The sequence below is a fragment of the Dermacentor variabilis genome, chromosome 2, assembly GCF_050947875.1.
Source record: "Dermacentor variabilis isolate Ectoservices chromosome 2, ASM5094787v1, whole genome shotgun sequence".
Classification (NCBI taxonomy): Eukaryota; Metazoa; Arthropoda; class Arachnida; order Ixodida; family Ixodidae; genus Dermacentor; species Dermacentor variabilis.
Genome location: NC_134569.1, coordinates 222,359,800 through 222,376,773, shown reverse-complemented (window position 1 = coordinate 222,376,773; position 16,974 = coordinate 222,359,800).

The window sequence follows — 16,974 nt, the reverse complement described above, 5'->3', positions numbered from 1 at the left end:
AAGCGTTCCACAAGAAAGAATGGAAAGTGGCAAATTCGGTATGCATTCACATGTACTATTTAAATCCATACATGACACGTAATATTTCATTCCTTCCCGCATTTCTCACCACTGTACATGCGTTAATCCGTGCTTTGTGCCTAGAGTAAAATTACCTGACAAATCAAAGCTGTGGTAAGTCAGTACATTGAAAAGAAATGTGCATATGGCTTAGCTAATACAATGCTCCTACATATGGGGCACCTTAATACCAACTGCTTTCTTTACTTCACTTTCTACCACCCGAACAATGCAATGCCACCAGACACTGCTGTATTCCTGCACGCGAGCCAGAAGAGTAGGCTATCCACAATCATACCATCACACTGAAATGAAGGTGGTGCACATTTGTGGCCAGAACATGCTCAAAGGCATAACTGTCTAACTTTCAAAAAGCCTCTGAAATGTAAGGAGGGATGCTCAGTCTAGCTGGTGTGACAGTTTTCATTTATACTGCAAGAACACTCAGATAGACAGGGAGTCCACAGCGCAATCACTTCAACTGTGACCTCCCAGCACAATGCAGGTGGTTTTCTGTGCTTTTCTTCATTTTTTGTGTGTTTTTATGATATACGCATGTGTAGAAATCGGTAACGTCCTAACTATCTCAGCTAAACTGACGCAGATACCATGAAAATCAACATTGCACTCAGGTGCAAACATTGTTTTGTCACATTAGCTTTCAGTGCTACTGGTCATATACAGGGTGTTTCAGCTAATTTTAGCCAGTGTTTAAAAATATGCCGATGCATTCTAAGAAGACGCGACCAAATGCATGTTGCTCACTCTTGTATGTAATGTGTCACGCAATTTTTGTATGTTGCTGAATTACATAATTAATCAAGATTATTTAACCAATTTCTGCAGCAACGAAGCTAGGAAAAAATTCCAATTGAAAACTTGCAGAGCGGTTCGCAAAAGGACCGAATAGACAGTTTTTAATTTTCTATATATTAGAAAGTAGTGTTCTTCCGCTTATTGAACATGCCCGCGAAATACAAAGAAATACCATGTGACATGCCCACTTCCGCGCCGTGATTGATGTTCTCCCAAGCGTTCCGAGCGTGCTGCCGCCTAAAATGCGACACGGCAGTGACGCTGGCGTTGGCTGTGCGATTAATACCACCGATGTGCGTTTGGAGCAAAAGCTAAACTGCCAAGAAAGGGCCTTTATATTAATTCGCCAATCAACAGAATACAATGCCGTAGCATTTACTTCCCATCATTGCCATGATAGTTGAACGATCGCAGTGCCAGAATTCCCTCTAGTTATAGTAATATGAATCTCTAAGCTGCGCACCTATCTGCGTTACATTGACGACATAACTATAATAAGGGACCACGGCAAAAGTGCGTTAACCGACCGAGTAAGTAATCACGGAAATATCGTGATTATTTATTCTTGTATAAAATAATTCACAACCACTTCTCTTGTCCGCTGTTTCTGTCAGCTGCAACGTTCTGCGTCTCTCGCCCTAACTTGCGTAATCCCAACATTTTCTACGTGAATTCCCCTTGCACCTCTAACGCTATTAGACGTCTTGTAACACATGAAAATATCTTGCGTCACGACCTTGATATATTCAGCTTTGATTTTTGCACATTATCTGGCGTCTGTTCTTTAATAATTCAATTTTTATTGCATTCGTACCAGTGTTCTTTGAGATAATGTATATTGTTTTTTGGTTCCATACTCTTTGTCTAACACAAGTGCGCCAACATTAGGGCGTAAAGCGTTTTTGGGCACTTTAAGAAAATAAATGAATGAAATATAATGAAACCAAATGAAATAATTAGCCATTTTAACCACTTTCACCCGAGTACTGAATTTACTACTCACCACTATCCCAGTCAAATTAAGTTCATCGACCCGACGTTCTACATAAACAATGTGAAATTGAGAGCAACACTTTACCGGAAGCCTACGGAGAGCCAGCAATATTTAGACTACAACAGTCATCACCCACGACACTGCAAGCAATGAATTTTTGTCGGACAGGCGACACGAACAAGAAGAATCTGTAGCGAAGACAACGATTGTGTTCACCACGTAAATGACTATAATGCAGCGCTAGCAGAAAAAAAGTTTCTCTCGACAGAGCTTATGACGTCGCGTCAAGATTGAAGAGACAGTCCCCCCAGAATTAGCTAAGAAAAACCTACACTAGAATCTGATAGACCGCCAGCTTTTACAATGCCCTCCCAAATATAAACAACATCCTATGAAAATACCACCCAATATTATAAAGTAAAGAGCGTCTGAGAAAAGCGTTCCCGGGTGATCCAAGGGTTACCTATCACCACAAGAAAAACTTGAAAGCCATGTTAGTGCACGCAGGTCAGGCAACATCATTCACCGGCAATAAAAGCATGTTGTCGCCTCAGGTGCAAGACCTGCAGGAACCTTCAAACTCACATTAAAATTAAAAGCACCGCAAATAGTTAAACACTTTACGTAAAAAAAAACTAGCTTTAGTTGTACTAGTTCGCATGTGATGTATATGCTTGAATGTTCCTTCTGTAAGAAACAATAATTTGGTGAAAGCGGAATGTCAGGTTAAACGCGCATCGCGTGGACAATGCTAAAGAGCTTCCATCGCCGAGCATTTCAAACAAGCAGCTCCTAACTTACATAAACTTAAACTCTGCATCTTACAGTCAAATTTCTATTCTGCGCAAGGGAGAAAATACCGAGAATCATACTTCATCTATAAGTTCAAGACATTGCAAGTAATAGGCATAAATATTTCAAAGAAAGCTTTAGAATCCATTTCCTATGCTAAATTTCAAACTATAGACAACAGAACCTACTTATATCTATTTCTGATCAGGTTGGTTAATTTTCGTTTTGATAATTATAATAACAATAATCTTTATTTCCATCGGGATGATGGAGGAGGTTGTGGGTAAAAGCTGCTCGTAAACGGCAGGTTGAAAAAGGCCCACAGCCCCCCTCTACGGGGCAACCGCAGCAAAGCAGGGAAAGACGCACACAAGTCTACATATAATCTCTTCGCAATTTCGCAGAGCCAAAAATAACAGGATCCTTTCATAAATAAAATAGGAAGAAAGAAAATAGGACAACAATCAATACAATAAATACAGAGGGTATAAAGCATTGCGATAAACACCGGATTAAATATTCGCATTAAAGGACTACAGGTGCAGTTTTTACGAATGCATTCAGTGAAGCTGTCGCAATTCATGTTTAGATATTTTAAGTAGGTCAGTCCCAGATTTTTGATAGTTGTTTAGAAAAGTTGGAAGTGTGAAGGGCAATTTTTCCATTGCGTAGTTGATTCTAGAAGTTGGTACAATCCACTCCTCTTTATTACGGGTAGGGTAACACACAGTGCTCTTTTCCAGTAATGACAACTCAAGCAGAGATTCAAGATGATATTTTAGTTCGCGCTCGAATGCAAGTGCAACTGATAATTGTAAAGATTGATTACTGGTATTACGTATGCTTTGGAGAAAAGACCTTGCGAGTGGCTGCTGTATGGTAGATTAAAGAGTATTCTGATAAGATTCTTTTGAAGTATGAAGATATTTTGCAAATTTATATACGTGGTTGGGCCCCAGTCCTGGAAACAGTAATTAAAATGAGAGTAAAACAGGAAAGTATAAAGCAGGATATTTACTTGACACTGGAGATAAGATCGGTAATGGGAAATAATGCCGACTGCGCGAGCTAACTTGGAACAGCATCAATGTGACCATTCCATGGCATGCTCTGAGAAATTATAACACCCAAAATTTTAATATTATTTGGGATTTCTATTGGTGCACCACCATAAATTAAGCTTGCATGAGTATTTAGCTGCCTCAATTTAGGTCTAAATATTGCAGTTTTCGTCTTATTAACATTTATGCTTAAATGGTTCACTATTGACCACGTTTTAAGCTTGGTAAGTAGAGAATTCGAGTCGTTGTGTAAGATATGGCAATCTGGAGCAGACAGAAATATACTAGCGTCGTCGGCATACAAAACATATTTAGGCTTAGTAGAGAGGTTAGTGAGATGATTGATGTAAATGTTAAAAGGAAGCGGACCAAGAACGCTGCCCTGAGGAACACCTTTAACTATAGATTTCAAATCAGAACGATACGTTCCCATTTAAAATTATTCTGATCTCTGTTTATTTTTTCATATTTATTTGTGTATTTAGTTAATTTCTTTTTTCATAAGCACCGTTTTCTGCCGCTACTTTTATGAACCATTTCAGAGAGACGACAGTTCACTGAACCTCCGGCAGAGCATATAATCCCCCTCACCTCCCTCCCCCCCCCCCCCGCGTCACGCGGTCCCGCGTAACGGCCAAGGTCATTACAAGGTCGATCCAAATAGGTCGCGAAGCTTCGGGCGGAAAGCGGTTCAGTGCAAATTGTCACCGAAATCAGCAAGGATGGTTATGGGAGCAGCGATTGAAGCGCGACTATGTTTGGAGGCAACAAACCTTGGGAAAGAAAAAAGCGTTATTTAAATTCAAGCGAGGCACAGATTCATTCAACGAAAATAAAATTCCTGGTCAACTTTCTATATTCGTGACGAGTTGAGAAAATGCAAGTTTATTTTACTTTATTATTGTTAACAAATAGATTTCTTTTCAGTGCCCGTAGTTGCAGGGCGTTGGCGCCGCTATCGCTCGCAATGCAATGCACCTCTTGACACGTGCAGAAAGGTGCGCTCGTAAAGTTCACCTGTTGAAATACTCCACCCCCCCCCTCAAACGTTGCGCTGTTTTGCTTGTCGACGATTGTCTCAAATTTGCTTACGTGGGCAGCTTCATCGCTTCTAACCCTGTTCAGTCAAAAGTAGTGAGCTACGACCGTCAGATAATTGTGTAGTTGTTTTCGTGCGACTGCGCTGGGCGACGGGCTTGGCATCCGACGATAAGATCAGCACTCTACACCTAAAGCCTTCGTCGGCCTCCAAAGAAAGTGTGTTCTCTGCAGGGGTGCGATTTCAACAACCGAACGGCTGGCCTTTTTCCGCGCTGAAAGCTCCAAACGCCCATCAAGTCGAATGGCGGTGCATTTGAATATATAACTCTAAAGGCAGGCCAACCAAGCAAATTTCGCGCCTTCGAAAACAAAGTGACTTCACTTCTGTTTTTAACGGCTATGGCGTAACATTATTTTTTCTTCCGCCGGAAGTGTTCCCCCCACAAACAGATGGCGCTAAGCCTCATGAACCGCCCATGAACCCCATGTTTTGAACGTATGGGCTCCTACGGAAGCTTCGCTACCAGGTATATTTACCTTGGTCATTACACGAAAAGAAGGGAACGACAATTGGATGTCAGCCGACTGACACACGACGCTACGTCACACTCCTCGACGGACGTTGAAGAGCACACCTTTCTTTTCAAAAATTCTGTACCCTCGCTGCTAACGCACCTTCGTTCGTTGCCTCGCCCGCTTTGCCCCCTCTCCCCTTCAGGAGAACCGTATATACTGTTCCGAGGAAACCATATCAGTCAATCAATCAATCAATCAATCTCGAAAAAGACGAGTCCGCTTATCTAAACCTTGGCTCCGGCTTTCGCCTTGTTCTCGTTTTGCTCATCGTCAAGTGATTCATGTAACAAGTAAATGTAATTATGCAATTGAGCATTTTGTATTATGATAAACATACTTTTGATTGTTTCTTAAGTTTACATTTCGTTCCAAACTTTATTTCAGGTACATGCAAATAGGAAGGAGTTTTCGCGTATTTGGATGAAAGAAACGCTACGTATGTATCACTTTACTATTCTTCATTTTCTTGCGCTCAGCGATGTGAGAATAAGGAAAGAGTTCATATTATTCTCAGCTACCGGGAAACAAACCACACTGCGCAAAACTGATTTCGTTAGATGAATTTACACCTAGCAGTAATAGTCAGTTACAAGAAAAAATTCAGAATAAGAGGAAAAAGTCACTGCAATATAAATGGTTTAAGTGGTCGACAGCGGACACAAGAAAGCTGAGCAAACGCTTCCACGTTTTGAAATGCTGGCCCTGAGCTGATGCGTCCGCTCTTTTGACACTGTTGGTCAAGTAGGAATAGGAGGAATTTAGAAACAATTACGACAAATATCTTGTGTTAACAAGGACATGTCATATGAGATAATAAACAGGTGAATTTGTCTTTAAATAAAAAAAACTTTACTACCTTTGTACATAAGTGCAAAAACCGAGCAAGCAAAATATGGCACTTAGTAGAGCAAGATTGTGCGACTTCCTGGTTGGCAATAGAGAGTAACACTGGTGCAACAACACGACATACAATTCGCACAACGTAAAGCTAGAGAGAAGAAACGAGAGGTCTTTTGGTGTCGCGCTTTCTTTAGTTTCTTGCTGTTCACACGAACAGAGCACACTGTTAGACGACGTTGTAATGACGCCCAAGGATTCACCTCTGCTGATAACAGCAGTTAAGAATTTAAGTCTAGAGAACTAGTGAGCACCCATATATTGCACTTATAGCAGTGAGCATATTCGTGTCTTAGCTACCCAATGGACCACCAACGTCCTACAGATGTCCAGCAGAGATCCGAAATGGGACATTCGAACATCCTTAGGACATATCTAAGAAGCCTGTGGATCATTCTTGGAAGCCCATGGGATCGCCCTATGCACACGAATTGGCGTTCATAGTGCTACGGAATAGTATTTCTAATGAAGAAGAGGCGAGCAGTAAGAAGACGACGACGACGATGGAGGCTAACGAGGGCTGTTGCCTCTTGGCCAAGTGTGGCGTATTACGTTGTAAATATACTTGTATATAGCTTTTCATCTGCCTCTTCTTACGTAGCATATCTGGTGGAGGTGCGGGGTAACGTAACAATAGAAACGTCCCACGAACCTCATAATGAGATATTAGGACGTCCAAGAGATGTTTAAATATGGATTATTTTTATTGCATACTTCCGAATACGTCCGAAGGACATTCCTGTCAGGATGTAGGACGCTTCTGGGACATATTGTGTTACCAATCGTCCAAAGTACGTTTGTGAGGCATTTGGCTGTGCATTTAGATTATCCACACTGCGTCTATGTTGAATATGAGTTACCGTAATTGAGACGTTCCTCAGAATGCGCCCTAGCAGTGCAGCAAGCCTGCTGCATTTTACATACCATTAACAAATGCAGCTTGGCCTTGTTTTGTGCTGGCTTGTGGGGCAATGATGAAAAGGAACTGCATCCATCCTGCGACCAAACCTTTTTTCATGCAAAAGCTGATATAGCAGGAGACTCGCCAGGAATACAGCCCACGGCACCTCAAACCACGTTAAAAGGCTGCAGTGCAGCTAAGCATTGTGCACATAATGCCCTGCTACGCTAAGCTAATACATTACATACAACTTGATGAAAATGCGTTAATTCAAAACATATAGAGAGGCAAGCTATACATTTTTGTGCTAAGCGGACTGAAGCTACAGAACTAAGTTCTTCAGGGCGCTGAATCATTTGATAATCTAATTAAAAATACATCATTTATTTCAGTAAAACTGTTGCAGGAAGATCACTACTTCAAGTCTGAAATGCACTCAGCAGTTTTCAGTAAAGCTTATCAATGCAAACAAATAAAATTCAATAATTTCATTATACAAGCTCAGCCATTAGGAGTTATTTATACCGCACCATGGTTAGTAAAAGTTCAGACTAATCAAACTCTTTACAAATGCACTTTGGGTAGCAACAAGATGTAAGAATTCGCAGTGGGGCCACTACGGAACTTATCACGAGGCTTGCTGTGGGCTCACTTCCGTGGTCGCAGGCACATCAATGCAAAATTTGCTGAAAAGTTCAGATATATTAGCCACATTAAGTTGCCAGAGCCTTTTCCTAGTCCATATTCCGTAGTGACATACACGAACATGAGTTATGCTAAAGATGCCACAACTACATTACGCATTAACAAAATTACTTGAGACCAGTTCAGTGGTCATATATAGACACAAACAGCTGCTGTATGATCATCCATTTATAGAGTACATGCACAATGCATTCATAACAAGTTCTGGTAAAGGTCACCAGAGCAAATGTCGACACTTTCGTGTAGTGACGAGACCATTTCAGTTGAGCTACTAACTTGCAGGCGCACCCCGGCCAGTAAAAACTTCAAAAGCCCTCTGCAAGGCTGGGGGAGTACAAAGGAAGTTAGTAGACGGGCTACTATGGGCTGGGTCACTTCGACGGTCCCAGGCACATAAATGCAATATTTGATGGAAAGTGCACAGGTGTCTTAGCCATGCAGGAAGCTACTCCAGACTTTCTGCAGGCCTGCTTCAGTGGTCCCAGCCAGTAAAGGTACTAAATATTTTATAGACACACTGGGAAATAAAAAATTCCTAAAGGATCCCTTAAGCTGTTGCAAACACGAACATTACTGGAAAGTTCACAGATACAAAAGCAGTTACAAGACACTTGCTTCAACACGATACCAAACTGATTTCACAGGTACTAGAGTTACAAGACACTTGCTGTACTTGAGTGGTCACAAACACAAATTCACCATAAGTGTTCATAGGCTTGAAGGCCTCTAAGCAAGTAAACAGAAGCTGAATGCGACCTTTCCGTGGTCACCGCCAAATATTGCTGAAGCCGCCACAGGCACCTTGGCGACTAGGTACAAAATTAACTAAAAGACTGCAGCATACTCGCTTCAGCAGCCATAGACCGAAAAATGCATTATACGAGTTCACCTGTACGATAAGCTAACAGAGGATTTGTGTGGGCTTGCTTCAGCGGCCACACAAAAACACAGTTTCAATCTAAAAATTCATGGGTATCAGACCGCTTCGATGGAATTTACCAGAGACAGAGTGTGGCTGTTCTTCCATGGCAGCAGTTACAAACACTTCTGAAAAAATCACAGGTATCTTGGCGACTAAACATTTTACTAAGGCTCACTGCAGGTTGGCTCAGCAGTCGCAGACCACTACACTGAACTTCAAATGTACTAAGAAATTTAGTGCGGCATTTGTGTGGACTTCTTTGAACAGCCACAGAGACAAAAATTAACCCAGAGTTCACAGGTACATCGGTCCATAAAGAAGCTACCACACGCTGGGTGCAGCCTTCCATCCATGGTTGCAGATGCAGAACAGAAGAGGTCATGGGAACGCTACCAAATTTACTAGTTCTCCTGCAAAATCGGCTCCAGTGGTCACAAACACGAAAATGCACTGTTAAGATCAGAGGTACTGAGAAAGTTAGCAGATTTCCGTGGGTTTGCTTCTGTGCTGATCATCAATGAAGAATGATGTCGACCCGATGTGACACCAGGCTGATGGCAGGAACACAGCATGCCTATAGAGTATGCAATAAAAACATGTTAGAAGTATGTACGAAAATTGCTATCCATGGTGTACATGTTATCAAGCTGCACTTTTAACAGCGATATGCAGGTTCTAACAGCCACTTTACTTCCTTGTGGCTTAATACAAACTTGCTAACAGTCATCAGAAAAGAAGTTGTGATGATTTAAACTCTGTACAAAGATAAAAGGAATTTTCCTAGTCTCTACGTCAGCAAAGCCATGTCAATCGAGCTGATAACCGTAAATAATGTCGCACTTTCGTCCGAAAAGCGAAGCAGTTGTTGCGACAGCAAATTACCAGACAGCTATAATTAAGCAGCTGTACGTGTTATCGCAAGTGTAAATTACAGTAAACCTTCGCTTCCTTGTTAAATTAACCAACTTGGTGTCGTGCGCAGAGCCAAACATCAACACATCTCACTAGCGGTAAACACGCTATATGAACGCTCGCGTATGAAGCCGGGCAGCAGCGACATGCGATCACTTCTTGCTGCTTCAGGTTACAACGTGTTTCCAAAGCCAAATTTACGCAAGCTTCGACACTAAGCTGCGCAGGAACAACCACCCACGTAGCCACAACGCACTGCGGCGCACATTTGCATCAGCAGAATTTCTTCAGGAGTGTTTCTACAATTTCTATCGCAATAATAAAAAAAAAACGTAGGCGAATATCAACTATATGCTCCAGTAAAGATACAACGATAATATAGAGGTGCAACAGTCTCGTAATCTTGTCCAGCGCGACGCACACACATGTCAACACATACGCTGGCCCAAATAATAGCAAATGCGAGAAGAAAACTGATGCAGCAGAGTTGGCCAACCGCCCTTGTGCAAATACAAATGCCTATAATATAGTTACATTATTCGGAACTTCCGCGGCTGTACATTTGCTCTTGCAATCGCAGTTACGCAAAGAAAACTCAAACGGTAGATGAAACTTAAGCGACTCGGTAAACTACCTGACAGAATTTTAATGAACAGTCAAACGAGGCAAAAGTTCTCTATTACTAAACATTTAAATTATTGGGTTTTACATGCTAAAATCACTATCTATTTATGAAGCATGCCATAGTGGGGCACTTCGGAATAACTTGGACAACCTGGGGTTCTTAACATGGACCTAAATCAAGTGCACGGGTCTTTTCGCATTCCAGCCTCACCGAAATGCGGGTGCCATGTCCAGGACTCCATTACTAAATATACGACAACGTGCGAATTCGGAGCAATAGTCTAATAAGAGCCGTAAACGCTTAGATCGTTACAGACAGCTGAGACGTAGGCTTGACCTCACCAACATACTAGCATGTACCCGGAACGTCTAAATAAGTAGCAGTTCACAAGTTGTCCAACGGTTTCGTTATTCCCAGAAACGAACGTGTGCGGCACTGTTTGACAGAAACGCGTGAGAAAATTCAGCAGCGCTGCCGACCAACCATCACGTGCTACAAGTGCTGCGATCGCAATCCAAATGCCAACAATGTTTAGTTATTTCAACCGTACGCCATTTTACGATCGCTCTCGCGGTCGCGGTTGCGCAAAGAAAACTCAAACGGAAGACGAATTGCAAGAGACACGGTTAATCAGTGAGGGCGGGCACCTGACACAAATTTAGCAGCCAGGAAAGATCGACAAACGTTCCCCATTACTTATACGAAAGAATGCGACCACATTCGAACGAGCTTTAGTATAAGTAGCGTAAATGTGTCGATTGTTACAGGAATCTGAGACCTAAGCTTGATCATATTACCATCATAATAGCATGCATGCGATCACATGCCAATACGCAGCACCCTAACAGGTCGCCCAAAAGTTTTGTTATTGGTGAAAATGTGCATGGCGCTGTTTGGCAGGAATATATATATATATATATATATATATATATATATATATATATATATATATATATATATATATATATATATATATATATATATTGAACATACCTTACAGGCCCCTTGACAGGGCATTGAGTAAGGGGGGCAATGAAAAGTACACAGTAACTTGGCAGTGTACAACGTACGGCTCAAATTTGCAATTTAACACAAAGGAGAGGAACTGATGATAATGTGGTGTGACGGCAAATGCAAGGTTGGGCGGGAAAAGGAGAACACGAATAGAAAAAAAATATTGCCTGGCATTATACACATGGCAAAACTGCACACAAGAACTATCAAGTATACCGATTACAATGAGAACAGTAACAAGAAAAGAAACTAGAACCAAAGATACACTGACAATTATGCGGAATCTAGGCGCATGAACAGTTGGCAGGGTTTAAAAGACGCCCAATGGTAGGGCATGGTAAAAACCGCAGGAACTAATGGCGTGCACAGTAAAAACATTTTTCAATATAGGAAATGCAGCTTAGAACGACAGAAAGCTGAGCTAGTTGGTAAGGATTCATTATTCAAAAAAGAAGTGAGGCGTGCAGACAGGACACAAGAGTAGAGAAGTGGACAACACGAACGCCGACTATCAACTGAAGGGAGCAATGAGGCGAAAAAAGAAGAAGACACAAAACTCATCTGCGCATGCTCAGGAATGGTAACACCACGTGTCAATCGGGTACACGTGCCAGTCTACATGAGAGATAACTGTTAAGACACTTAATATCTTCCTTATGTAAAGTAATCGAAGGCTGACTCACGCACGCACTTCCACCATTAAAGATATGCCACGCCTCTACCATAAGACGCGTATCTTCATTCTTATTCTTGTACAATATCGCGTATTCATCTAACTCTGGCGTGGAGTTACAATCTTCTTTTTTCCCCTCAGTGCTCCCTTCAGTTGATAGTCGGCGTTCGTGTTGTCCAATTCTCTACTCTTGTGTCCTGTCTGCACGCCTCACTTCTTTTTTGCATAAGAAATGCAGTCGGGCACAAAGTGGGATACTGAAAAAAAAACAGAAAAACACGTGCAGTGGTACAAAAAATGACGGATGTCTTTGGACTTAACGCTGTCAAAATAACAAATAAATAAATACCTGGGTGGTATACAGAACATGGCACCGGAAGTAAAACAAAATTATAAAGACTAGTGGCAAGTTTTTATTGTGCAAAGAAAGAGTGCAGGAGTTGACGGAAATTATCGTGGTCTGGTTCGGATGCGATGTTGTCAGGAAGACCATTCCACAAAGGTATGGCGCGAGGAAGAGCAGGTGAGTTGAAGGTGTGAGTTGACTTATATAATCGCGTGAAACTTAAGTGATTATGCAACCGACCTGATGTGATGGAAGGAGCATCAAGGTGAAGTGGGAATGGTCTGTTGCTGTATGCGTATTCGTGAAAAAGGCATAAAAGGGCAATGTCGCGACGAGCACTAAGGGGTTCAAGTTAAAGATTGAGCTTAATTTGCGTTATGCTGTTATGGTTGTCGTAATTGCGTGAAATGAAATGGGTGGCCCTATTCTGAACTGCTTCAAGCAGGTTAATTAAATAATTTTGGTAGGGGGACCAGATAGATGCGGCGAATTCAAGCTGTGGGCGAGCGAAGGTCTGGTAAGCTAGATGACGAACGTGAGTGGTACAGTTACGTAAATTTGGACGTAAACATCCTAAATATTTTGAAGCTTTTGCGCATATGGTGGTAATATGGTGAGACCAGGAGAGATTGGGTGTGAAATGAATACCAAGGTACTTATGAGATGATGCCTGCGACAGTTGGTAATTGTTAATGGTGTAGCAGTAGTTGGAAATGTTTTGCTTGCGTGTGAAGGAGATTATTTTGCATTTTTCTGTATTCAGGGAAGCCATTTTTTACACCAGTTGGTAATGCGGTAAAGGTCGTTTTGCAGCGTTAAGTGGTCATCGACATAGGTTATTGGACGATATATGATGCAATCGTCAGAGAAGATTGGCATGCAGGAAGAAATGTTTTCTTGCAAGTCGTTTATGTAGATTAAAAACAATAGGCGTACGAGGACGCACCCTTGTAGTTCGCCCGAAGTTACGTGAGAAAGGGAGGATTGTAAATTGTTAATAACCGTGAACTGCTGGCGGAGTGAGAGGCAGTTACGGAGCCAAGATAAGGTTAGCGAGTCTAATCGAAGGGCAGATAATTTAGAAATCAGACGGCAATGGGGCGACGCGATCAAAGGCTTTTGAGAAATCAAGAAAAATGCAGTCAGTCTGGAGGTTATGGTTCATGTTGCAATGTAGTTCTGTACTTAATTCTAGTAGCTGGGTTTCGCAAGAAAAACCTTTCCTGAATCCGTGTTGGTTATTAAAAAAGAAATTGTTAGATTCTAAGTGTCGGTAAACATGAGAAGCGATTATGTGTTGAAGAAGTTTGCATCAGATGCAAGTTAAAGAAATTGGACGGTAGCTTTCGGGAGTATGTTTATCACTGGCTTTAAACACAGCCACTATTTTACCTATTTTCCAATCGGAGGGAGGTTGATCTGTCGCTAAAGATTGCCTGAAAAGGTGGTATAAAATGTTAGCAGAAATGGAGACAGTGTTCTTAAGAATTTTAGAGTTAATATTGTCAATTCCGGCTGAAGTGGATAATTTAAGGTTTTTAATTAGAAGTATTATGCCCTCTGCAGTTATTTCGAACGGTTCCATATATGGGAAGTCAAAATCGGGTACGTATGGAACGTCCAAATGGTCTTCCCGGGTGAAAACACGTGAAAAGAATGCGTTAAATGCCGAGGTTCAATGACTGTCTGAAAGTGGAACGTGATTGTCGTCTAGCAACGATATCTGTTGCGGATCGTGTTCGGGGGATACAAGTTTCCAAAACTTCGCAGAGTTAGATTTCAGAAGGGAAGGTAAGTCACTAGAAAAATATATTTGTTTAGTAGATTCTACTGTGGAACAGTAAGTTATCATAAAATCTTTGTATGCCTTCCACGCGGAAGGCGTACTATGTCGTTTAGCTGTGCGGTATAAACGTTTCTTTTTGTTTCTAAGCTGCCAGAGGGATCTTGTAAACCAGGGGTTTGATTTATCATTTTTACTGTTATTGGCGGGACGTACTGATTTGCTAGCGCACACAATTTATCTCGGTAATGTGCCCAGTTGTCTTCGATGGGACGACTGTCGAAGGATGGTAGGAATGTGTCAGTGTAGAAGGTTTCGAGTTCGGCGTTAGTTTTGCTGCAGTTGGCTGTACTGGAATCGCGAATTTTTTTGCTGTCGATGCCAGAGAATGGTGGCGGAATGTTAAGGGAAACTTGAAGAAGTTTGTGATCACTAAAATCATCCATGTGTAGTACGGCACCTATTGTTTCAGGAGCCGTCGTAAGGATTAGGTCGAGGATATTTGAACCGCGTATGGGTTGCTTCACTATTTGAAACAAGTTAAAATCTAAGGTTAGGTAGATAAGTTCTGCGGACATGCGGCAGGGGAAAGACAACTGGTTCTAGTCTATTGTAGGAAAATTAAAGTGTCTGAAAATGTAAATGGCATCGGTGCGACATATCTTGATAGCCTCAGTGATGCTACGGCGCAGTTGGTTCACAAATGAATGGCTACAGTCAGGAGGTCGGTTACAATTGCCGATGAGCAGAGTGGAAAACTTGGTTTTGCAGGCTACCCAGATATAATTTCTATGTTAGAGTGTGCATTGATTACGTATGATTGTAGAGTATTTTTTATTCCAAGAAGAACACCTCCGCTTCGCCTATTTGTACGGTCATTTCGGTATATGTGAAAATTGTTACGATCAGGCAGAATTTCGCTATCGGTGGTTTCAGCGTATAGCCACGTTTCGGTAAGGGCAAGTATGTCGGAATCACTGTTGTCAAGGAAAGAACAGACCAAATCGTGCTTCGGTAGTAGGCTGCGGATATTACAAGATGGTATCGATAATCAGCATATGGCTTGATGTGGCTCAGCTTTATTCAGATCCTGCATGCACGTATTAAACTTTAGCTATCTGCTAGCTAGAACAACTGAGTCAGTGTTGATATCATATATGTAGGTGTTTTTGTTAATATGCGGACGGTTGACTGATACTTTGAAAGGCTTGTTTTGGGCTTTGGCAAAGCCTACCAATCTTCGCCTTGCTTGTCGTGTCGCTGGAGAAAATCCTCGCTGATGGAAAATGTCGTCCCTTTTAATTTTCGGGCCGAAGACAAAATCTGCTGCTTGTCTTTGAAGAAGGTTAGTTTTGCGATAATCGGTCTGTTCTTTCCTTCGGTGAACTTGCCGAGCCTGTGAACACGCTCGAATTGCGAACTAGTGGTCGTTATTTCTAATCGTTCAGAGCAAAAGCTTATTATTTTTTCCTCGGCATTGGACCATTCTTCTTCCGCATTATCTTCAATCCCAAAAAAGAGAAGATTTGATCGTCGCTGCCTGTTTTCAGCATTGCCGCAACGAGACGTAATTTCTGCCAACTGATGTGAAACGTTGAGCAGGCCGTCGTCAGTAGGACCTTCGGTGTTTCGCTGCAATGAAATCGTTGCCTCAAGGGCAGCGACTTTAGCGTTAAGTAACTTGATCTGATTTTTAGCCGTTTCTTGCTCGTCACTTACTTTTTTCAGATGAGCTAACATTGTGGCATGATCAGCTTCTAGTTTGTCAATGCTATTTAAGGCCGAAGCAAAGGCACCAGCTTCCGCTTTACTTATGGGGCCCGAGTTCAATTCAACATCGCCCGACAGCATAAGCAATATGTTTAGGACGTCAGAACACAGGTTGTACGGAATACACGACAATCGCCTCAATCCATCGTAAAGCTCGGGTGGGCATGACACCGCAATAAGACAGGAATGACTGCGCTTGGTACAGGAGGCACCCCTCATATAACTAACCTGTAACAGCAGAGGACGTAAGCCACCCATCCCAGATGCGGCGCCGTACCCAAAGCAGGCGGGTGAAGGCTGGCGATTATATGCACAACAGCTGAAGCTACGTGTCGTGTAGGAGTTCCCTGTTGCCAGACTGAAGCGCCGATTTCATCCAAGTTTGGCCTCATAAGGGTTGCAGTAGACCAGGGAAGAGGCAGGCGATCAGGGTCGGTCAGCTCGCAGGATCCGGGGACCCAGGAGCAAACGGCCCCGGTGACCGCAGCCTGTAACAGCAGAGGACGTAAGTCACCCATCCCAGATGCGGCGCCGTACCCCACATGCGGCCCCACATGCGACGCCACACTCCATATATATGTACATGCTGTGCGTGGTGGTTAATTGGCCGGCTGCACTGCTGAGCATTACCACGCTCGTTTATGGTGACTGGTAAACCAGCCCTAAAGACAAGCATGGTAGAGTTCAGCAGTGCGGACAGCCATTAGCCATCACGGGCAGCAAAAGCTCCGATTTTGATAACCACGTCCTAGGTTCACCTACAAACAAGCACGTTTATCCTTTCATTCGATGGACACAGACGAGTTCCATCATCCTTCAAAACCCCGATTTCCACTTAATGTTTAGAATCTCAGCCCTCTTTGTAAAACCCTACGTGACACTCAGAGTATTGAAATAAATAAGTAACGGAAATTCAGTTAATGCATCCTTACGCTGTTGCCACTGCTATCGCGATCGTTAAGAAAACAAAACACCAATGGCAGACGAAGCTTAATCGACACGGTTACTCAATACGAGCGCGTGGTAGACTCAATTCTGAAAAACTCTCATAATAAAAAAAACGTGACCACCTGCGATCGAGCTAAT